Source organism: Monodelphis domestica, chromosome 6, assembly GCF_027887165.1.
Source record: "Monodelphis domestica isolate mMonDom1 chromosome 6, mMonDom1.pri, whole genome shotgun sequence".
NCBI lineage: Eukaryota > Metazoa > Chordata > Mammalia > Didelphimorphia > Didelphidae > Monodelphis > Monodelphis domestica.
This window is the reverse complement of record NC_077232.1, coordinates 219,386,363-219,392,362: the sequence shown is the minus strand read 5'-3', so window position 1 is coordinate 219,392,362 and position 6,000 is coordinate 219,386,363.

The window sequence follows — 6,000 nt, the reverse complement described above, 5'->3', positions numbered from 1 at the left end:
TTTAAACATAAAAATTCTTGATGAGACAGAGTGAAAATATAAAAAACTCCTTATAACAGTTATACATGCATCATTGTTCAAAACCTATTTCCATGTTATTCTTACATATTTTCAATAGATCTTTTAACATCAAAACCCTAATTATATCCCCATTGAGTCATGTGATCAATCATATGTTTTTTCTTCTGTTTTTCTATTCATACAGTTCTTCCTCTGATTGTAGCTAGCATTCTTTCTCATAAGTTTCTCTGGATTGTCCTGGATCATTTCATTGCCACTAGCATAAAAGTCTATAACATTTGTTTATGCCACAATGTTCCAGTTTCTGTCTACAGTGTTCTCCTGGTTCTGCTCCTTTCACTCTGCATCAATTCCTGAAGGTCTTTCCATTTCACATAGAAATACTCCACTTTATCATTCCTTTCAGCACAAAAGTATTCCATCACCATTGAATGCCACAATTTGTTCAGCCATTCCCCAATTAATCAACACCCCCTCATTTCCCAATTTTAACCACCACAAAGAGCATGGCTATAAATATTTTTGTACAAGTATTTTTCCTCATTATTTTGGGGCATACAAATTCAGCAGTCGTATGGCTGGAACAAAAGTCAAGCATTCTTTAAAAGCCCTTTCATAATAATTCCAAATTGCCCTCCAGAATTGTTGGACCAATTCACAACTTTGATTCGAGAAATGGCCAAGTAACAAGTAATCTATCTAAGTACAGAAAATCTTATTTATTTGAGCAAGCACCAAACACTTATTAATGACCTGCTTTATGTAAAGTACTGTACTTAGAGCTGAGGATATAAATACAAATTATAAAACTCACTCTTCTCAAAAAGCTTGATTTCTAACTGAGGAGACAATTCACATATAAGCATAAGTAGAATAAATACAAAGATGATCAATGCAAATAAATGCTAAATAATTATATGAAAGGCAATTAAAAAAGAGAATTGGTGTATGAAAGGGACATAAAAGTTTTCATGAAGAAGTTGGTAATTGAGCTGAGTCTTAAAAGATTCTCTAATGTAGAAGTGAGGAAGGGAATGCATACCAGAATGGGAACCAGAGACAATCATTGCAAGGGCACGGTGGCCAGAGATGGAATATTATGTATGAGGAACAGATAAAAGTCTTAGCAATAGGTAAAGGAATTCTTGCCAGAGCAACTAGCAATGTCATCTGTTGTGATATGGAACATACATCTCCAACGGGTCCTCTGAAGTTTTGAAATATAGAGCAAACATCTACTGTTAGTTGTTTGAATCATAGGTAACTCCCAAGTTCAAAATTTAATGATACTATTACCTTTGATTAATATCTTCCTTTGCCTTGGCCTCAGTTTTCTCATTTAAAAATGAAGAATTGGCTTGGATTAGGACACCTATAGGGTATGTTTTAGCAATTTGATAGACCAGTTTGGGACTTATCTTGCAAAATCCCAGGCTTCAACAGCACTTTTGAGATATCTCTAGCTCTATGGTCCAGCTTCCATACTGAAAAATTGCACTATATTCCTAGAACCTTCCTGGGTTTTGATAATCCAGCTATGGCTTTATATTGATGTATTATGATCCTCCACAACACTTTCCAGACATTTCTAGATATGACATCAGATGTATACTTTGTATTTTCCCATCATTTATCCTCTTCCTAGTATTAGATTGAAAATTGCCTGAGGCCAGAGATTTATTAGGATGTTTTTGTTTGTATCTGCAGCACATAACCAAATTCTTGGCATATGGTAAATGCTTCATAGGTGAGTTACCCAAATTTATTTCTATCCCTTAAAGTCCACTGAGACCATCCATGGAAATAATTAAATCTTGTACTTTAAAGCAAGTCTGGAGCCACTGAGTTGATTGTGGAGCAAGCGAATATTTCTAGGCCTGTCTGGGTCAGAAGCCAGCAATTCAACAAAGATATTAGATAGGTTTGAAAGTTGTCACAGAAAACATTTGAGTCCAGTTAAATCTGAAGCATGCAAAGCTATTTTGGTTTGTAATAGTTAATTTATAAACTGAACCAAAAATTATTATTTTGATTACATACTCTATATTATATAAAAACAACAGAGGTATTCTGGTCCTCAGAAAAAAAGGTATTGTCTTAATCAATAAAAATAAATTCAAATAGAAATAAATGCCACATATTTACTTAGGAATCCAAAAATTGAAATTATATTACATTATATATTATTAAATGTTGTATATTATTGTCCATATTTCTTTTTAATTTTGCTTATTATTTTCCAGTTATAATTTAATCTGATTTAGGCAATAGGTAGAATTTGGCTCATCTCATTTAAGTGAAATAAAACAAACATAAAAAATTCAAGACCATGTACTGATAGTGATCAAAATGTATATATTACCAGTACTAGATTTTGGAGCCTGAGGACTGGGCTTAAATTCTACCTCTAATGCCAGACTATTTGTTTGATCTAAAGCAATTCACTTAAATTCCCTGAACCTCAGTTTCACAGTCACTTATGCATAGTATTTAAGCCCACGTATTTTTGACCATAGTATTTGTTGCCTGTCAGATTGACCCATTGTAAGTTCCTAATTAATGATTGCTGAAAGAATGGGTTACATAAACATGAATGCTGAGACAATTCAAGTAAACTGAGATGAACGAAGTCATCTGGGATAAGAAAATATTTTTGAAAAGGAGGTCATTAATGAATAGGTTTTGAAGAAAAGCTACATGAATGTGGGCATTTCCAGTGTAAATAGTATATGTAATATGATGAAAAAATAAACTAAAAATATCATGTATGGAAGCAAGACAACAGATTTATTCAGTCAGAACAAAGAGCCAAGAAGTAGTGAGAACAGGATATTATTTAGCCAGTGTCTAGGGTGTTAATAGATAATAAAGCATTATGTCTCATAAGCCAAAGGAAGCTTTAGTTATGAACTTTTGGATAGAAAATACTTTTGAAATTTGTAAAATTTTTTGGTTTGTAAAATAGAATTTTAATAAAAATAGATTAAACAGTAAAAACAAGAATTTTTTTTTTGAAAATAGAATTTAATTTAAAATTTTGTTATCTGAGTTGCCTCAATGTGATACCTTTTTCCTCCTATTCCCAACCTCCTGCTCTTAAGTGTAAGATATAATCTACCTAAACAATCTATTTAAGCCATACTTTAAAACTAGGATTTCCTTTAGGCAAAACTTCCAAGTGTCAGGAAAAGTATATTTTCAACATTCTTCTTCATCCTATAAAATGACTCTTCCTGTATTCTGATCCCTTGGAATATATGCACACAGGTTCTAGGCATTCTTTTTTAACTTAATTTAATTCTTTACTTAATTTAGAATATTATTCCATGATTACAAGATCCGTGTTCTTTCCCTCCTCTCCCCCAACTCCCTCCCATAGCCAATGGAAAATTCCACTGGGTTTTACATGTATCATTGATCAAGACCTATTTCCATATAATTGATATTTGCACCAGGGTGATCATTTAGAGTCTATATCCCCAATCATATCACCATCAACCCATTTGATTAAGCAGTTTTCTTCTGTTTCTATTCCCATTCTATTCCCAGTTTTTCCTTTGAATGTGGATAGTGTTCTTTCTCATAAGTCCCTCAGAATTGCCATGGATCATTGCATTGTTGCTAGTAGAGAACTCCATTACATTCAATTTTACTACAGTGTATCAGTCTCTTTATAACGTTCTCCTGTTTCTGCTCCTTTCACACTGCATCAATTCCTGGAGGTTTTTCCAGTTCACATGAACCTCCTCCAGTTCATTATTCTTTTTAACACATCACCAACATATACCACCATTTGTTCAGTCATTCTCCAATCAAAGGGAAACCCCTCATTTCCCCAAAATTTTCCAATACAAAGAGTGAAGCTATAAATGTTTTTATACAAGTCTTTTTCTTTATGATCTCTTTGGGGTATAACCCAGAAGTGGTATGGCTGGATCAAATGCGCAGGCAGTCTTTTAAAGCCCTTTGGGGATAGTTGAAAATTGCCATCCAGAATGGTGGGATCAATTCACAACTCCACCAGAAATGTATTAATGTCCTAATTATGCCACATCCCCTCCAACATGTATTACTTTAATTTGCTGTCAAGTTTGCCAATCTGATAATTGTGAGGTGGTACCTAAGAGTTGTTTTGATTTGCATCTCTCTGACTAAAAGAGATTTAGAACACTTTTTCATGTGCTTACTAAGAGTTTTGATTTCTTTATCTGAAAATTTCCTATTCATGTCCCTTGCCCATTTATCAATTGCAGATGGCTTGATTTTTTGTACAATTGACTTATGTCCTTATAAATTTGAGTAATTAGACGTTTGTCAGAGGTTTTTCTTATAAAGATTTTCCCCCCAATTTGTTGTTTCCCTTCCAATTTTGGTAGCATTAGTTTTGTTTGAACAGAAACTTTTAAATTTAATGTAATCAAAATTATTTCTTTTACATTTTGTGATTTTTTTCTAACTCTTGCTTGGTCTTAAAATATTTCCTTTCCTAAAGCTCTGAGAAGTAAACTATTCTGTGTTCATGTAATTTACTTATATATTCCTTATTTATATTCAAGTCATTGATCCATTCTGAATTTATTCTGATCTATTCTGAAATTATTTTGGTGTAGTGTATGAGATGAGATGTTGATGAAAACTGTTAAAGTAAGAGATCTGGGGAAGGGTAACTGATGATAACAATATGTGTATGTATATATATATATATATATGTGTGTGTGTGTGTGTGTGTGTGTGTGTGTGTGTGTGTGTACATTTAATTTAAAATGGTAAAGGGAATTAGAAGTGAATTAGGAGTGTCAACTAATAATAATAACCCACCCAATTAGTAAATATAAAACCCTTAAATTAACTAAACTAAAATACTAAAGAATAAATTCAATGGGGACTGTAATTTCACAAGTAGAGTCCTTGGCAGGTAGGTAATAGGCATCCAGCTGTTGGGTCCTCAGGTGTCCCAGTGGAGAGAGAGAGAGAAGACTCCTTCAAACACTCTGTCCACCAGAGATGTGTGGGAAATCTTCTCTCAGCTTTGTTTCTTTCAGAGGCATTCAGCTTTCAAGATGACCCTGTCTAGGCAGAGTCCAGGCAGACACACCCTCCAGATTTCACCATCAGGTCCAGATTCTCCCTGCACAACAGTTTAAAACGCTGTCCCTGACAGCTCATGAGTCTTGAGAACTGTCAATCAATTGTAGCTTCTACCTTCCCTTGATACAAAACTAATTTCTCTCATACTGTCTTCCAATTTTCCCAGCAGTTTTTGTCAAATAGTGGATTTTGGTCCCAAAAGCTGGGATCTTTGGATTGACTGTAGACTGTCTTGTTGAGGTCACTTACCCCAAGCCTATTCCACTGATCTTCCCTTCAGTCTGTCAGCCAGTACCATATTGTTTTGATGAACACTACATTATAGTACAATCTAAGATCTGGTACTTCTAGGCCACCTTACTTCAAATGTTTTTTTTTTTTCACTAATTCTCTTTATATTCTTGATCTATTGTTCTTCCAAATGAACTTTGTTATTGTTTTTATTTTCTAATTCAGTAAAATGTTTCTTGGTAGTTTTATAGGTGTGGCACTAAATAAATTGGTTTGGGTAGGATTGTCATTTTTCTTATGCTACTAGCTCATTCTATCCATGAGCAATTGATGTTTTTCCAATTATTTAGATATAGTTTTTATTGTCTGGAAAATGTTTTGTAGTTGTATTCATATAGTCCTTGTGTTTGTCTTGGCAGATAGATTCCAAATTATTTTATGTTGTCTATGGTGATTTTTAAATGGAATTTCTCATTCTAACTCTTGCTACCAGAATGTGTTGGAAATATATAGAAATACTGATGATTTATTTGGGTTTATTTTGTATCCTGAAACTTTACTAAAGTTGTTGATTATTTCCACTAGCTTTTTAGTTGATTCTCTAGGATTCCTTAAGTAGACCATCATATAATCTGCCAAGAATGATAGCTTGGTCTCTTT